General features: G+C 36.2%; 1 long non-coding RNA gene across 4 annotated transcripts in view; it reads left to right on the top strand.

The window, feature by feature from the left end:
- Nucleotides 1–12068: 12068 nt before the first annotated feature.
- The window catches only part of LOC146400371 (uncharacterized), a 276614-nt gene continuing 269524 nt past the window's right edge, over nt 12069–19158 (top strand). For all 4 annotated transcript variants that reach the window (XR_014813719.1, XR_014813721.1, XR_014813722.1 and 1 more), the window contains exon 1: nt 12069–12186. This is a non-coding gene — a long non-coding RNA (uncharacterized LOC146400371). The remainder of the gene's footprint in view (nt 12187–19158) is intronic.

Raw genomic sequence — 19158 nt, 5'->3', positions numbered from 1 at the left:
AGAAGAGTGGTACTTATTTGGTTTTGAAATAAGCACTATTCCACCAGGTAAGAGAATAATAATTTATAATAAAGCCGGTTAGTCTATTGCAACACTATCCCAGAGGACTTTCTCAATGACAAAAATCTATATCTGCACTGGCCAATATGAGAGTCACTAAATCTGTGTAGCTACTGAAGATTTGAAATGTGATTGGTGAGACTGAAGAACTGAATTTTAATTTTTACTGACTTTTACTTAAAACTTAAATAGCCATAAGTGGCTGGTGAGTACCATATTTGTCCTGTCTAGCGGTTGAGATATCAGAGGCTAGAGTCAGAGAGACTTGAGTTCAAACCCTGACTGTCATTGACTTAGTAGCTCTGTGACATTGAGCAAAATATTTAACCTTTCCAAACCTCTGTTTCCTCCTCTGTACAACAGGGACAAAAGTTGCACATACTATTGCAAGAATTAAAGGCAAAATATATATATTATAGCACAGCATTTTCATACATACATATTCAATTAATTATTAAATAATCATATGCAAACTGTTAATATTCACTTGGTGGAGCTTCTTTTCACACCTCAACCTGCCTTAGCAATGGAAACTGGAGCAGGTTAAACAGCACACTGTCTTCCCAGAGCCCTGAATTCTCAATCTGATTTACATCTCTATCTACAGGTTTAATTCTGAGTTGGTGTGTGTGTGTGTGTGTGTGTGTGTGTGTGTGTGTGTGTGTGTGTGTGTGTGTGTGTGTGTGTATACGTGAATATACGTATGTAAATTTATCATCTATAACATTTTAACTGCAAATTTCCTATTCCTAATCCACCTACATAAAACACTCCCTTCTTTATTTTGACTTTATGTCTGAAACACACTGTCAGTTTGCATTCCTCTTAATTATGATTCGGTCTCCTCCCACCCTTCGAATCTGGCATGCATTTTGAGAACTTGGGCAAAAGTGTTTCCTTTTCCTCCTCCTGACACCTGCTCCTCATGGCACAAAATCATCTGTAAATGTTTTCACCCAACTGACCATGACATTTATGGAGAGCATTCTAGAAAGGCTGTTGGAATGTTTCATTTAAAGAGAGAAATTAAAATAAAACTTGGTCTAGAGTTTCTCAACAATGCTTAATGTTACTTGAGGAAAAAGGGTCACCATAATTAATTTGAAATATACCTACTTCATGTGGGTTTTATGTAGCTCATATAGTGCTCCTATTATTCAGAAAGCAAGGCGAACAAATGATTATTAAGAAGACACCATAAAAAAGTATTTAAAAGTGTGTAATGGTTTAGCTTTATGTGCACATTTATTAGTTTGTCTGTGAATGAGAATACAAGAGAGAAATAAATAGAGATGAAGAGAACCTTTTTTTTTTGCTTTTTTTTTGTGAGGGAGTATAAACCAATATATTGACTAATGGTACATCACTTCATTTAGTTCAACAAACATCAATATCATCTTGGCTTCTGCAGAATAATGCATCTTGTAGGAATGACACCTTGAAAATCTCAAGTCATAGTAATACACATTCACACAACACATACAGATACACACACAGACATATAAACCAAAACTTACACATAGACATACAAGCATATTTGAATAAACAGTGAAGAGAAGAAAGTATACAAGATTTAAAAAGGCACTGATACTTTTAAGTCATCACTACATAGATTTTTCATCATCTTTCTTCACAAATTTCCACTAGGGTTAATGTTTTAGTTTTAACAAGTTATATATGTGTGTGTGTGTGCGTATACTTTTAAGTATATATATATATATATATATATATACACACATATATATATGTATATATATACTTTTAAGTCATCACTACAAGGTTTAAAAAGGCACTGATACTTTTAAGTCATCACTACATAGATTTTTCATCATCTTTCTTCACAAATTTCCACTAGGATTAATGTTTTAGTTTTAATAATTAAGTTATATATGTGTGTGTGTGTATATATATACACACACACACACGTTTGTCTTTTTTTTAGGACCACACCTACAGCATACGGAGGTTCCCAGGCTAGGGGTATATCAGAGCTTACCTGCTGGCCTACACCACAGCTACAGCAACGTGGGGTTCGAGCCGCGTCTGCAACCTACACCACAGCTCAAGGCAATGCCAGATCCTTAACCTACTGAGCAAATCCAGGGATTGAACCTGCGTCCTCATGGATACTAGTCAGATTCATTTCTGCTGAGCCACGATGGGAACTCCGATATATATTATTTTAAAAAAGGGTGAACACTTAAAAATTATATTCTTCTTAGTAATGACATTCTAAGGGACACCTGGTCACACTGAGACATTGTGGGTGTTAACATGCTTAATAGCTGTTATAGGAAAAAGAAAATGGATAGTATGCCATGCACAAAATCAAAGCTATTGAGTAAAAGCAACATTTGCTATTCTTTAGGAAAACTGGAAACATCAAAAATACATACTGTGAATAATTAAAACCAAGGAAGTATGTTATTGGTCCCATTAAATTTGTTCAAAGACTAAAGGAATAAGTATAGAATTAAGTGCCTTTATAAACACTTTTTTTCAAAATGAATACTGCAATTTGAAAAGACAGCCCTTTAGCCAATTTTTGCTTCTGAATTATTGCCATTGTTAATCAATTACCCAAAATGTGATCAAAACAAAACATTTTTTACTCAATTTATACAATAATTGAATGAGCACACTGCTGTATATATATTCTGTAAGTCTGGATATTTCTATTTTTATTTTTTTCTTCTCTTTCTGTGGTGATAATTTAATAAGAAATATTTAGTGGGTACTTATAGTCTACTTGTACTGGTCTAGGCACTGGACAGTGATTTGAAAAAAAATCAAAAAAATATACATACTAAATGTATAAGTTTGTTGAAAAGATTTTGGGGGAGTTGAATATATTTTTGTTTGAAAGTTGTTCAATGGGATGTGGTTTCTTTGGAGATCATGGTTCATATATTTTATATATTTCTATTTACTTTTTCTTATCTAATGAATCCTCACCACATGACCAATCATACTGTTAATTGCAATAAAATTTTACTACTATAAATAGTTCCTGTAATAGGATAGGGGCATAAATAAACAAATAAAATAAATAAATAATGCAGTACTCTAAATTATTTAAAAAGTATACGTAAAATACGATTCCGGGTAAAATTCCATTTGGTATAATGGCTAGGAACACAGACATTGAAATTTTAACTATGAGTTAAATGTTTATTTAAATATTTTTATCAATTTTTAACAAATCTTTAATGTAATATCAATTATGTTTAGAAGATTTTTCATTAATTGCACAATATGTTCATTAAGTGGCATAATTAAGGAGCCAGATTTTAATTCTTTAAATTTTCATGTGAAATGATTATTTTTACATTATGTAAGGAAATTGTCCAGATGGAGAGTGTTGACATGGTTTGTTGTTAAGACGTGTACCTTTGAGTTCTCTCATACATGTGGGTATATTTTGATTTTTTTTTAGTTTAGTAAATACAACATCAGCTGCAAGATACAACTCTTTAAGTATCATACACTTCCAATTTTTGGCTGTGATGGTTTAACGGACTTGTTGTTGCTCAAAACTAGAAAATGGAACAAAATACATGCAACTACTAATTTCGGGACTATTCTTGAAAGAGGGAAACAAATGAGGTGTGTCCTATTATATGGCGACTTCTGCATACTGCGGGATGAGGGGGAGGAATTCCAAAATTCAGTGGATTCTTGGAATGGAGGAGATGGTGATCAGAGCACAGGGAGCCTGTGGCCACTGTAAGTTGCAAGACAGAGTTTTGGGAAGGAGGGTGGTATACAGCACACTGGTTGTTGCCTGAGGCCAGGCATGAGGGTATTGATTGTTTGCTAAAGAGCACAAGAGAATGTTTTAGAAATGATGGTATCTTTCACTATGCTGATGTTGATTATGTGAGTACATACAATTTCAAAACCCACCACAATATACAATTAAAATTGAGGCTATGTATTGTATATATATTAATTGTATATATATTATACCGTGATAAATTTGATTTTTTAAAATATTCAAAACCAGAAACAACTGGAAGAGAAAAAACATTTAATTTTGACCCTGAAAAGATTAAATATGTGAAAATCTATTAATACCCAAACTACAAAATAACAAGAATTTTAATAAAAATCTACATTTACTGAGTGCTTACCATCTTACAAGCTTTGATTAAATACTTAATATGCATTAACTCAGTCTTCAAAGGAAACCAATGAGGTGGGGAATATCATGATTTCTATTCTATAAATGAGGAAACTAAGCATAGGAAGGAAGCACAGAAACTTACTCTTGGCTTCACTGACATTAGGTGGTGGAGTTAGCATTCGTTCCTGTGTATTCTGGCTATTTTCCTAACCACTCTGAGTGTGCCTACACTGTTCTGTCTTAGTAGTTGATGGGCAAAAAATGTTGCATAGAATCGTATAATATGGTGAAGGAGTCACAAATTAGTTGAAGAGTATATATGTTTACCTAGACATGGGAAAATGTCATCTAGGTAGTAATAAAATCCATTTAAAAGCAAATTTAAGATATTATTTTGTAAATAGAAATATGACTAATGATGGCAATACAACTTTGGCCACAATTACTCTGTTAATCACTGCCAACAACAGTAGTAATTAGTAGACCTTTTTTCCAGAAAGCATGTTGGCAATGTATATTAAAATCTTAATTTATAAATTAATTTATACCAAGTTATTACATTGTAGGGAACTTAGCCTAAGAAAATATCAACTAGGAAAAAAAAAAAAAAAAAAAAACAGGAGTTCCTGTCATGGCACCGCGAAAACGAATCCGACTAGGGACCATGAGGTTGCAGGTTCGATCCCTGCCCTCGCTCAGTGGGTTAAGGATCTGGCATTGCTATGGCTGTGGTGTAGACCAGTGGCTACAGTTCAATTGGACCCCTAGCCTGGGAACCTCCATACGCCGCAAGTGCGGCCCTAAAAAGCAAAAAAAAAAAAAAAAAAAAAAAAAAAAAAAAAAAAAAAAAAAAAAAAAAGGAAAGTGTCAATTGTGGTTTTCCTATAATGGTAGGAAACACTAAATATAGTTTTACTCTGCCTAGAAAAGTAAATATCCATTAAATCTTATCCATTAACTTCACAGTTATATAAGATATTAGAGACAGGAGAACAGGCATGATTTAGTCACTAATTCAAGAAAGATGTTACTATATGCTAGTGACATTATTTTAACATGCTGTTAAGGACTGAATTGTGTCCCCCTCAAATTCACATGTTGAAGTCTAGCCTCCAGTATGTCAGAAAGTGACATTATTTGCAGATATGATCTTTATAGAGATAATCAAGTTAAAATGAGGTTAAAATGAACTAGTGTAGGCCCTAATCCAATATGACCGGTGTCCTTATAAAAGAGAAACATTTGACGCGAATAGAAGATGATGTGAAGAGTCACAGGGAGAAGACGGCCATCCTCAAGCTGAGGAAAGAGGCCTGGAACAGATGATTCCCTAACAGCCCTCTGAAGGGAAATAGTCCTAATGGCACCTTTATTTTGGACTTTTAGGCTATAGAATTGTGAGACAGAAATTTTTGTTTAAGCCACCCAATCTACGGTATTTTGCTATGGCCCTGCCAGGAAATCAATCCACCCACTTAGAGATTGCTTGTGGCTGCTGACTTTTTAGTTAGTGCTATTCTGCAAGCATTTATAACTCCTTCCTGGCACCTATAGGATTCAACTCCCTTTCCTCTTGAGGACAGGGATGGTCATGTGCTCTCTTTGGCAATGAAGGTGAGCAGACATAATGTGTCACTTCCGGGAGATGTTTTAGGAGTCACTGTATACTTCACCATGCTCTCTTTTCCTCTGCTATGGCCGCTAGTGATCTTAGAGATGATGGCAGCTTTGCCAGTTAAAAATGCACAGAACAGAGCCTCAAGCTGCTCCATGATGCACATGTAGTGTGAAAATGAAATACACCTGTGTTGTCTTAATCCACTAATATTTGAGAGTTGTTTGTTAACTGAAGCCAACCCTAACTCATCCTGAGTAAAAAGACTGGTAGGCATGGGCTCTGCTTATGAGGACTTTAAAGCTGTAGAAATAATCAGATGATTGTAATTGAACATGAAAAATGCCCCGATTAAAGTCTGCAAAGAATTTTTTGGGCACACATAAGAGAGTCACTTAACCTAGACTAGGAAAATTTCCTGAAGGGAGGTGACACATTAGCTTAGTCTTGAAAGGCAAATAGGAGTTAGCAGCAGAAAATGAAGTCGGAATGGCAACGTGTGTACAAAGGTGAGAATTGCAAATTTTGCATTATGCTGAAATATAATGTATGAGGGTCAAATGAGTAGAAGTGATATTTGGGGAGGATAAGTTGACAGGATTCAGGTCAGGGGAACTCTTTAGACCATGCTCTGAAGGTTGTATACCATCTTCTCATGCACCTTCCCTGGGCAATGAAAAGTTCACAAAAGAATGAAATAATTGGTTATATTTACAGTTTTGAAGTTGAAAAAAGAAACTACTATATAACTGTGATTACTGTTATGCAGAATATAAACATGGGGAACTGCAAAATAATATGCAAAGATGGTTATGGGAAGGCAGTATGAACATAAGTAAATAGTGTTGCCTATTTAAAATGTTACTGTATAGTGTGTTCAATTAAAAGGAAATTTAGTATAACGGTCTGACTAGGTAAGCAAAATAAACTTAAAAAATTTCCCTCAAATCTTAACAACCTATGGGAAACGAAAATATATGTTTACAAACTGCAGTTAAAGATCTGATGGGAGAGGACTTATTAAGATAAGCAGCACAAATGGAGATGAAATAAGTTTTCTGTAGCTTTCTTGCTAGGAAAATTAATTTATACCAAAGGCAAAATAATTTTTTTTTTGGCTTTTCTAGGGCTGCACCTGCGGCATATGGAGGTTCCCAGGCTAGGGGTCTAATCGGAGCTGTACCTGCTGGCCTACCCCACAGCCACAGCAACGCTGGATCCTTAACCGACTGAGCGGAGCCAGGGATCAAACCTACAACCTTATGGTTCCTAGTCAGATTCGTTAACCATTGAGCCACGGCGGGAACTCCCAAAACAAATATTTTAAAAGACTGCATTACCACATTGGAAATTCAGAGAGAGAATATAAAGAAAAATGAAAAAAAGAAAAAAAGCATGGTAATGTAAATCTAAGATATGCCCCCAAGTTTTCTGTTTGCTAGTTATCTAATCACACTAATCCACATACTGCTGTGAAGGGAGTTTCAGATGATACTAAGATCACTAATCAACTGACCTTAAAATATAAAGATTATTCTAGATTATCTAGGTGGAGCCAGCATAATCACTTGAGCCCTTAAAAGCTGCAGAGGAGGCCAGAAGGGAGCTGGAAGTTTCAGAAAGGGGAGCAGAAGAGACAGCTGACACATGAAAAAGACTCAGCTGTACATTGTTTGCTTTGAAGATGGAGGAAACATGACCAGGGAGTGTGGGCAGCTTCCAGAAGCTGAGCACAACTGGCTGGCAGCCCACAAGGTAAAGGGCACCATTGTCCTCTACCTACAGGGCACTGAATTCTGCCAGCAACCTGTTTCAACTTGCAAGTGAATTTATCCTTAGAGCCCCCAGAAAGGTATGTAACCCTATCAACCCTTGATGTCAGCCTTGTAAGATCTGAAGATGGTACAGCTAAACCCCCAGATTTCTGAATTAAAGAACTGTGAGATAATAAATTTGTGTTTTAAGCCACTAAGTTTGTGGCAATGTGTTATAGCAGCAATACAAAACAAATCACTTGTAAAAGAAAATGCGAAATAAGATGGTAGGGAGATGGTAAAAAATGTTTCAGTCTTTAATCAATAAATTGAAATATACTGAATTGATCAAGGCTGTATATTCTAGAGCCAGATGGCCTGGGATCAAATTCCAGTTCCATCATTACTTGTGTAGCCTTGGGCAAGTCTCTGTCCCTCAGTTTCTGTATAATGGAGATAATAATAGCTCTTACTATAGATTATTAAATTGTCATATGTAAGTTTCTTAGGACAATGTCTAGCATGTGGAAACTTCTGTATAAATGTTAGAATTATTTAATTTGAAAGCATTAAATTTTAACCCAGATATTGGCAAGTCTATGGCCTATTTTGTAATGGTAGAGACCTAAGAATTTTTTTTTTTTTTTCAGAAAATGCTTTCAGACCCATAGGTTAAGTTTACCTATCAAAAGACATTTCAGATTGGATAAATAAAAATAAAAATTTAACTGTTCACCAAAAAGCACATCTAAAACAAAATGACACAGATTTGTTGAAAATAAGGAATGAGAAAAGAATTACCAGAGATATGTTAAAAAAGAAAGTAATTGAAACAATCATATTAGATACTAAAGGTAATTAATAGTTACATTATTAAAATGGATAAAGAAGGATTTAAAATATAAAAAATTTAAAACATAATTTTGGTTGTTGACTAAAACTCTACCTAGTAGATTACCAGAATTTATTTTTCTATTGTGGAGCATTTAGTTTCTAATTTTTGGTTATTTTAAATAGAGTTACCATGAACATCTTTGCACATAAAGCTTTTACCATGTCATTGGATTCTTTTGCTAGGATACATTTTCAGAAGTGTAGTTATTAGGTCTGAAAGCATAACCATTCCAAGATTTTTGATACTATTGCAAGTTGTCAAAAGGATTATACCAATTAGCACTCCAACATGTAAATTAATCTTAAACTTTAAATTTTTTGAAATGATTCTGTTACTGGAAAAAGTCATTACGAGAGTAATATATATTTTCACTTCTTCTTTATGTTTTAGAGAAGAGCGTCTCAGACTTCAACATGCATACAAATTACCCCCATCGGTTACAAAGTAGAACCTAATGCCTTACATCTAGGGTAAAATGAAGTCAGTTTTTGAAAAGTCTTGCTTTATTATTGTCTTTTTGCCTTTTCTAGGGCTGCTCCCGTGGCACATGGAGCTCTCAGGCTAGGGGTCTAATCGGAGCTGTAGCCACAGGCCTATGCCAGAGCCACAGCAACGCAGGATCCGAGCCGCGTCTGTGACCTACACCACAGCTCAGGGGAACGCCAGATCCTTAACCCATTGAGCAAGGCAAGGGATCGAACCTGAAACCTCATGGTTCCTAGTCGAATTCATTAACCACTGCGCCACAACGGGAACTCTGAAAAGTCTCATTTTTAAACCAAGGTTCCAAGCAAAGTAGTCTCCCAAAATTGTCTAAATCAAATCAAAGATCAGGAGAATAATACAATAATCTGGAAAAGTTTGTTAGTAATATCTCCCTCCTATCCTGTGAATGTACACATAAACATCGATTTACTTATATAAGACATATTTTACATATTTATCCTAATATAACATTATTTTTATGTTTAAAAATTCATCAGTAACATGACACTTCCTGAGTCATTAAATATTTTTATGAAACGTGACTTCCAATGCTAGCAGTCTAGTTCATAAATATGTGAAGATTTAATTAGTTACCTTTTTTATACATTGAATTAGTTTCCAGTTCTGCCTATATAATTCCCCAGGAGAAATTCTTGTGTAGACATTTTATGTGTATATTTTATTTTTATCTTGGACCAAGTTTCTAACGTTTAGACAAAGTTTGCATAGTGGTATTCACTTCTGGATCAAAATATATTCTTTTAAGCCTCTGATAAGTATTACAAACTCACCAACATTGGATATAAGACTATGTTAAAAGATGGAGTTCCTGTTGTGGTGCAGTGGTTACTGAATCTGACTAGGAACCATAAGGTTTCAGGTTCGATCCCTGGCCTTGCTCAGTGGGTTAAGGATCTGGCGTTGCCGTGAGCTGTGGCGTAGGTTGCAGACACGGCTGGGATCCTACATTGCTGTGGCTGTGGCTTAGGCCGGTGGCTGCAGCTCCGATTTGACCCTTATAATTGTGATTCTTTTTGTTTATTTGTTTTTGCTTTTTAGGACACACCCGCAGTTCTCAGGTCAGGGATGGAATCTGAGCCACATCTTCAGTATGTGTCACAGCTGCGGCAACGCCACATTCTTTAAGCCACTGCACTGGGCCAGGAATGGAACCAGTGCCTCCAGAGACAAGCCAGGTCATTAGCCCACAGCACCACTGTGGGAACTCCTCATTTTTTTTTTTTTTTTTAAAGAACCAAACCAGTTGTCAAATAAATTAAAAAATGTACCTACTGAGACATCAAATTGTTTTAGTCAAGAAGCTCGTTAATTTTTGTATTTGCTACAATACCAGAGGTGTTGCTGATTTAGGTACAGGTGGTATTTGTTGTGGTACAAACTCCTCCTTCAGGGAGAATAACTTCAACTAAGATGGAAATCAAAAGATCCCTATGTTTTAGATTTAGACTAAAATGCATGTGTTCAGAGTGTTTTAGTAAATCCTTCTAAGATGGCTTCAGAATGTTTTTCTTTCCTTTCGGGTACGTGGTTTCATTTTAGCTTATGGGAGAAGGCCAAAAAAATGGTTCCTATCAGGTTCTGAACACCAGCTTCCAACTTTTGATCATACAGATACAAAAATCATTTGGTTTGTTTGTTTTTTGCTTTTAAGGGCCACACCCAAGGCATGTGGAGGTTCCCAGGCTAGGGTTCGAATCAGAGCTGAAGCCACCGGCCACTGAGCCACGTCTGCACCCTACACCACAGCTCAGGGCAACACCAGATTCACTGAGCAAGGCCAGGGATCAAACCCACATCCCCATGGATCCTAGTCAGATTCTTTTCCAATGGAACACAACTGGAACTCTACAGAAATCCTTTTGAATACCTTATCGAGTTGCAGCCAGGACAAACAGTAAATATTCCTTGCAGTACTGAACAACCCCCCCCCCCCACAAGAGAGGTCCCCAACAGGGCACAAAAATACTATTCTTGCAGGATTAAGAGCCATTCCTGAAGACAACCAAAAGAAAGACAATTCACTTTCAAGCTGGCAGCAGTTAGTAGGACCACAGCTGTTAAAAGGGGGGCAACCCACATTTCTGTCCAGGCATATTTTGAGGGCCCCCACACAGTGGCATGTCAAGTTATAGGACAAAAATGAGACAAACAAGAAGGGATTAGCTATCCCTGGGAAAGAAAGCATGGGTAACCAACATTTTCTTTCTGTCAATCTTAGTGTGGAAAGAAAAAAAATTATCTTCTCTTGACCAGACACAACAGCTAAAGATCTGAGCTGACTTTGGTAAGAAATCTTACCTTTTGCTGGCTTCTGTCAGCTTTGCCAGGACGCCATCTGTGGGCTCCAGAGTCAGTGGGGTGTCCCAGTGGGTCTCATTCTGGTGACCAGAAACTATAGAGGAGGAAAATTAATTTTCCTTTTATCCTTTAGTGTGGGTGCCTGGCTGACACCTCTTTTCCACTAGGGCATCTCATAAATGGATCAGCGTATCTAAGATGGTTACAAGATCTCCACTGTGGCCTGTGTAATTCATATTATGTCAGGTAAAGTTAACCTCTGTAGAACCAAAACTAAAAACGGAGTCACTTACGTTGGGGACAAAATGGAGTTGGCCTATGCAGGAGTATTTGCAAAACAAAATTTACCTAAGTTGTAGCAATTTGCAATTCTTCTTAGAAATCGGCAGAGGATGCCTGCTGATCCCCAAATGCCAATTCTCTTTATACTATCTCTGGACTTTTTTTCCCCTGACCCAGCTATTCTCCACCAGATATAGAAGATCACGAGGCCTCCACTCGCCTGAAAAAAATAACTTCTCCGCGCATCCCATTAAAAACTCGGAGTCTGTGAGCAACTCAGAACACGTTACTTCCATAGCCTTAAGTTTGCCGCCATGCGGTCAGAACCTTTGCAATAAACTTATCTTTCTGCGAGCTATCCTCAGAGGGCGGGGTATGTTTTTTGACACCTACTTGTTCAGCCTTAAAACAAATCGGTGTTCCCCTGGGTCTCACATGGGACCCAGTCTGGTTTCTAGGTCGGACCGGTCGGACCCTTGTCCCGGTGGGACTCCCGCTGGTTTCCGGACGGATCCCGGAAACAGAAACCTTGAATAAGTTATTGAAGTTCAGGCGGGAAAGCGGGAAAGCGGTGGAGCTGAGCTCCAGATCCCAGAGGGACTAGATGGTGTTCCAGAGGCCGCGAGATAGCGAGCTCAAGGCTCCACAGGTACCCTCACCTGCTTGGTCATTGTTCCTGGGGGCTCACAGGTCTCCCTAATCTGTCTCTTCTGACACCAGGACTGTTCTAGCCAAACTGAAGCGGGTTACCAATTTTAAGGGCGCAAAAATCGAGTCCTGTAGGGAAGCGTTAAACTGCAAGTGGTCCGGCAGGGGCCCCGATTGTGATTTAATCTTTTCCTTCTTGTTCTTGCTGAGGTTGTGTATTTTCACCACTACTGACTAGGCAGCCTTTTATACCGCTAATCAAATCATCTGTTTTGTTTAGGAATAGTTTCCTCTCAAGCTATTTGCTTTTTCTTATTGATTTGTGAGAACTTACTTTAAAATAGTAATAATATTGGATCTCTGTCCTAAAGGTTGCAGGTTTTTTTATTTTTTTAATTTTTTTTATGGATGATGATTGTCTTTTTTTCCCCCCTATGTTTCTGATAGTGAAATATTTTACATTTCCTAGGTATTAAAAAACCATCTCTTATAGTATAACTTCCTTTGCTTTTATGTTCAGGTACATTTTTCTTTTCTTCTAAACAAACAAATATAGAATCTATTCTTTCAGTGATTAAATCTTACTTTTTAGCATTTCACATTTACAGGAAAGGCGTTTTTTTACCCTTAAAAACCGAATATTTCAGCACCTTTTGTATTGGAAAATTCATCCTATTCCTATTGATTTAAAAAATTCTCTGTCTATCCTATTTGAAATAAAACATTGAGCTTTGAAATACTTTCTCTAATTCAACAAAAATATGTGAAATACTTTATTTTTAGTTAAAGGCAGAGATTGAGTTTTCTTAGTTGCTACAAAATATTATCCAAGGTATCTGACTTTTGAGTTAAAAACAGATCCTTATCATTTTTGAAAGTTCAACAGGGTCTTGAATACTGAATCATTTTGCAACTGGTTATAAAAATATATCTTTTTGAGTTATATTTCATATTCTAACTCCTGTCCTTACATGGATTTTTCTGCTTTTAAAACAAATATACATTCTCCTCAGTTCCCATATATACTTTTTTATGAAGGGCAAGTTATATATAGTTCATGTGCAAGGTCAGTACTTTTTTTTTGTTTCCTATAATTCACTTTTCTTTTAAAATAGCTACTTAATTTTTATAGCAAGGGTATTTCAATTAAAACATAGTAAATAATGTGCAACAAATATTGTAATACAGAGGACAATAGTATTTTTAGTTACAGAAAATTTGATCCATCTTTTAAAATCAGGTTTCATAGATTGAACTAATATCTTTAAAAAAACATTTTCTGATAAAAACAAACAAGCTTTCTCCTTTTACTATTCCCTCATTATCCCAAAGTAATACATCTGAATTTGACACATTGATTGGTTCATTTAAATTGAGCTCTTCAGTAGATGATGTTTAAATATCAATCACCTTATGAATATTTAAATTCAAGAAATGTCAAATTAAAGGGTTTGCTCATCTTATTTACTTTTAAGAGTTCTTCAGAAATATCATGTAAAATGAGATCATACTTGGTGGCTGTTTAAAACTCTTAAAAGGCTGATCTTTGCATAGTAATACTCCAAAATATTCAGGGAGAAATATTTAAATATAATGTAACCTTTGGGTTTATTAAAAAAAAAGCTGCTTTGATATCAGCAAAACCTGTTATATTTAACTTTAACAATGTTTTCCAATTAACTCTTGATTTAATATACTAGACCTGATTCTAAGATGATGCATTGGAATGAGAAATCAGTTGTATTAAGCAGTTTTGTTGTGTGATTAAAATAAGTATCAATATAGTGTTAATTTTTGTTATATTCTGTTTCTGACTGATTACATCTAACTTTTGAAGAAACTCAAAGGCATGTTTATTATACTTTTTCTTCTTTTCAGATAAATATTTAATACTTTAAATTTTTAAGCATTATATTATATCTGCAATCTAAATAATTCCCACACACTCACAGTCTTGCTTAATGGGTATAATTTTATTTCATAAATATATTTTCCTTAAAAATTACCTCAATAGAGTTCTTGGAAAAACAGTTTTTTTTTTCTGTTGGGCTTTAAATATGATTTAATTCACCAACATGTTATATACCTGTCTGAAGTCATTTGTTTACAAAGTTAATCCATTGACTATATGAACATCAATGTTCACTGAATAATTTATATTGAACCCCTTCTACTTTCTGGGCATAGGTTAAGGGGGATATAAGAGAACAAAGTAACTGCCATAAAGTAGCTTATTTCAAGTCCATATCCGTAGCTTGTTCTTTATAGATAAATAATCCTATTTGAAAATGTCCAGAAGCTGTCTGACCAAACTCAGAGAAAAATTTAGGGTCACTGTTTTCCATAGGCAGTTTAATTTTCTTTATGAAGTGGGGGTGCAAGGTTAGCTTCTTCAGGGATATGTTAGCTGTCTAGAACAGTTCATCTGTCCAAATTCACATATACATTTTCTCTACCTAATATTCCTCTTTCTCCTCCCACACAGCCCAGAATTACCTTCTGCTTTTGACTCAGTTCATGACTCTCCCTTTAGTTTCTGACTTTATATCTCATCTCCCTGACACTCATAGATAAGTTGACTTATTTTGCTAAAATTCTTCAACAACAGACTTCATGAAGTACATGCATGTCATCTGTCTTGTCTGGTTTCTCTCTGCCTCTCACCTTTACAAATCACAACCCATCCTTCACCTTACCCCAGGACTTGGATTTCCACCATATCTATAAATAACCCCTACAGATTTTTTGCTAGTAAAACAGGTAATCATAATAAATCAGTCTTTGTTGAATTAGAATAGCTTTCCTTTCTTCACGTAGTTTTCCAAGCTGTCATTAAATTCCTATAGTTTGAATTTCTTAAGTCTTTTCTAAAGGACTCATTTTTGTTCTACCTTTTAAAATTTTTAATTAAAAGTACAAAACATGCTATAAAACACCTATTTGTCATTTTCCTGGAAATTAACAAATGTTAGAATATCATTACTGTCCATTTTTATAAAAGAATAAGCCATCTTATATGAAGTTGAATCTACTATGAAACTTTTCTCAGGCCCATTTCGTTCTCTCCCAGATATATTATCTATACTCAGTGTCCCCATTCTTGTCTTTTGTTCCTTCTTAAAATTGCTCCTTTTAGGTTTTTGCCCCTATCACTTCAAATAACTGTTCTTTTCAAGGCCACAATAACTTCTAAATTGCTAAGCCAGTGGGCAAATTTCAGTCTCTTTTTAGGTAATCTAGCAGCATCATTTGATACATTTGATCACACCTGCCTCCTTGAACACATTAATTTCATAGTTTTCAGCATCTCACACACTGTTAGTTTTCTTACTGTAAATCTTGCTTCCTGGTTCATTTTCTTCTCTTGGATCTCTTAAAATTGGAGTTACCTTATCATCTTTTCTAATTAAACTCACAAATTTGGTGATTTTATTCGACCTAATGGTTTTATGTAAAATTATGAACGCATGAACTCTTATTTTTATTATTTTTATTTATTTATTTATTTATTTTTTGTCTTTTTGCCTTTTCTAGGGCTGCTCCCTTGGCATATGGAGGTTCCCAGGCTAGGGGTCTAATTGGAGCTGTTACTGCCGGCCCACACCACAGCCACAGCAATGTGGGATCCGAGCGGTGTCTTCCACCTACACCGCAGGTCAGGGCAAGGCCGGATCGTTAACCCATTGAGCAAGGTCAGGGATTGAACCTGCAACCTCATGGTTCCTAGTCAGATTCGCTAACCACTCTGCCATGACAGGAATTCCTGGACTCTTATTTTTAAAAATTCCTCCTTCTTTCCCCCAGACTTGACATCGACATATGGATCTCTTGGTGCTATCTCAAACTTGTATGCTAAGCAGCAGTCCTAATTTTCTCTGTAAATCTGCTGTATCCACAAGCTTCCCCATCTCAGTTAATGACAGCTTCCTTCCAGTTGCAAGTTATATCTTGAATCTATCTTTGATTTTATCTTTTATTTTATTTCTCTCACATCCCATATCAAACCCACTCAGAGACCTTGTGGCTCCGCTTTAATACCCATCTGACCAGATCTCTGTACCTCTATGTCTATTAGCCTGGTCTCGGGCCTTACTTTTTCACTTTGATAGCAATATCCAGCTAACTTCTCTCCCTGCTAACACCATTTGTCCATCTCATCCAGACATAGCAGCTACAGTGATTCTTTTAAAAGTTCAATCCTATTACTTCTTAGCTCAAAACTCTTCCTTTACTCTAAAAGACAATCATTACAATAGGCTATAAAACTCTACAAAATTTTGTTTCTTCTTCTCCCTCTGCACTTGACAACTTTCCAGCTTATAGGCTTTTCTTCATTCACACTGGCCTCCTTGCTATTCTGTGGACGTGCCAGTCATATTCCTACTTTTTGCACTAGCTGTTGAGTGTACCTGAAATTTTCTTGCACCAGAGGTCTGCATTGCTCTCTCCCTGTGGCAGGTTATTTTGGTTGCCAAACATTCGCTACTTTAAGAAGAAAGTATTCTGCTGCCCCATTTTGATGTATGACTTTCTTTGGCTAATGAAATGAACAGAATGATATATGCCTCTCCCAAGTAGAAGATTTAAAAGCAATCGTAGAATCTTTTCCCTCTGCTCTGCCGTATGCATGATCCAGATGGGGGCTGCTCCTTTAGCGTAGACCCTGTGTGAGCAACAGAAAGCAGAGACATAACTGACCCATGAGATTCTTGTAACTCAGGAGAGAAATAAATATTTGTTTTGAAGCTCCTGAAAATTGGGATTTTTGTTATTTTATCATACTTAATGAAAGTAAATATAGAAATTAGTGCCAAATTGGGATTCAGATTAAACAGACGCAGTAACCCATGGCATTAACTTTCCTTGTTGATAGTGGGTATCCAGGGAACTGCTCTTCAAGTCTCAACAAACGATTACAATGTTATGCAGTGGTGAATAAGAAAGGGAATAGTGCCAGAGAAACGTTGGTTGATATTGGCTGTTTTGACCAGGCACCGTAAGACATTAAATCAGAAAAGAATTGGCTACCATGTAAGCCAAAATGAATAGGAATACAGAAAGCTCAGAAATTCCCAAAGATTCCAGGTATGGATACTGGCACTGTTTCTCATTTCCAACAGATAAAAAACAAAACTGAGATAGCCTCTGAAAACAAAAGCTAATTTAAACTCAGTTTCCTCTGAAAGTACAAAATTAAAATCATGGCCATAAAATCCTATGTTCAAGTCTCCAAATTGATTAAGGTAGTACTTAGTGAAAACTTTAAGTTAGACGAAATGGCTCAAAGAAAAAAGAATGAAGGAATGGCTTTCCCAATAAGGTTTGGTAAGTTTCAGTTACCTATAATTAAGTCTGGAAAAAGAAGAGTAATTTGTAAGCTGCTAACGTATGAATTGGGTAACAGAAGAAAAGCACGCTATGCTTTTGAAAGAATAATACTGCCAGAAGAGTACCTAGTCTGGACTTAAAATGCGCTGTGACTCCTTGAGCGTTAGCTTTGGGCCTCTGGAGGAGAAAGCTATGTGGTCCTCAAGAACACTATTTTCTCCAGTGTCCTCTTCAGATGAGATTTAGGAGGAAAATAGGAAAGGAAAGATCTTCCAGAGGGAGAGATAGATACCAAAAGAACAATGGACTAGGGTTTACTTCAAGGGAAGAGAGCAGGGCCTCATTGATGAACATTCTCTTCCTCCAGGGTAGGGGCCCTTTGTGATTTCTCCCTGGTGAGATTTCAGTATTGCTACAGATCAGTGATGATGTCTGTTTCCCCTTCCCACCCAGTTCCAACGGGAATGTGTCTTATGGTCAGCTTGTCCATATTCCACCACTGTATGTGGTGTGTGTAGGACAGATAACTTTTCAGTTCTTAGATTTTTGGATCAAGAAAAGCCCCATATGATCCTAATCTGAAGATGGTCATAAGATCCTAGGCTTTGAGCATGATGGTTTGATTAGGTCATTTCCCTTTGTGTGGGTGAGGCAAGTGTATTGTATGTGAGAAGGAGAGGGAAACAAGATAGTTATTGCTTCCAATTACTCCTGACACTCCTGTGAAATGAGTATTCTTACTCAATTGCATCAGGTGTCACCAAGTGACATGTTTTGGGCAATAAAAAGTGAAAGGAAGTGATTTGGCATTCCAGGAAGAATGACACTGAGGGGTATTTTGTGCTTCCTCCATTTGTTGTCTTTCTTTATCTGACTTTCTCCAGAAAGAAGCTGTTTCTGTAATCTGTTTCTGGATTTAAAACAACCTGACACAGTGCCACGTAAAGGTCATGCCATGTACCTGGGGAGTACACACAAGTGTTTGTAAGCCATGGTAACTTGAGAGTGCTTAACACAGCATGACTCAATGAGAGCCAAATGATAAACTCTGATATTCCTTGAAGTCTTTGCTCAAATGTCACCTCAAGGATGTCTCATGATTGTATTTAGAAACATTTCAAACACTATTTCATCACTTTGAATTTCTCTTATCTTGCTCTATTTTTTCTGCAACTACACCACAGCTCGCGGTAACGCTGGATCCTTAACCCACCGAGCAAGGCCAGGGACTGAAGCCGCAACCTCTTGGTTCCTAGTCAGATTCGTTAACCACAGAGCCATGATGGGAACTCCCTGTACGTGTTTTCTTGTATGCATGTAGAATAATTCCTTTAGGGTATTTATCTGGAAATGGAATTGTGCATATAGTTTAATGTTTAATATTTATTACCACAAATAAGAGCTATAACATTTATTTTGCTATTTATAATTTCACAAAAGTTTATGGAAAATATTTTATCAATAAACATTTTGTACATAATAAAAGTGATAGATATTATTAAATATGAAAAATATTAAAATGTAGAAAAAATTTAAAGAATTCCTAAGTTTTCATTTCCTAATTGAACCATATTCACATTTTGGTGAATTTTTTTCATATATATGTATATTTATTTATTTTACTAGAAAATAATTGACTTACAAA

This window comes from Sus scrofa, chromosome 8 (assembly GCF_054392235.1).
Source record: "Sus scrofa isolate SSC_HxYL_T2T_F1_AM1 chromosome 8, Sscrofa_HxYL_maternal_Yorkshire_Landrace_v2.0, whole genome shotgun sequence".
In the NCBI taxonomy this organism is placed as follows: Eukaryota; Metazoa; Chordata; class Mammalia; order Artiodactyla; family Suidae; genus Sus; species Sus scrofa.
The sequence above is the reverse complement of the archived record's forward strand: the minus strand, read 5'-3'. Positions and strand labels throughout refer to the sequence as shown.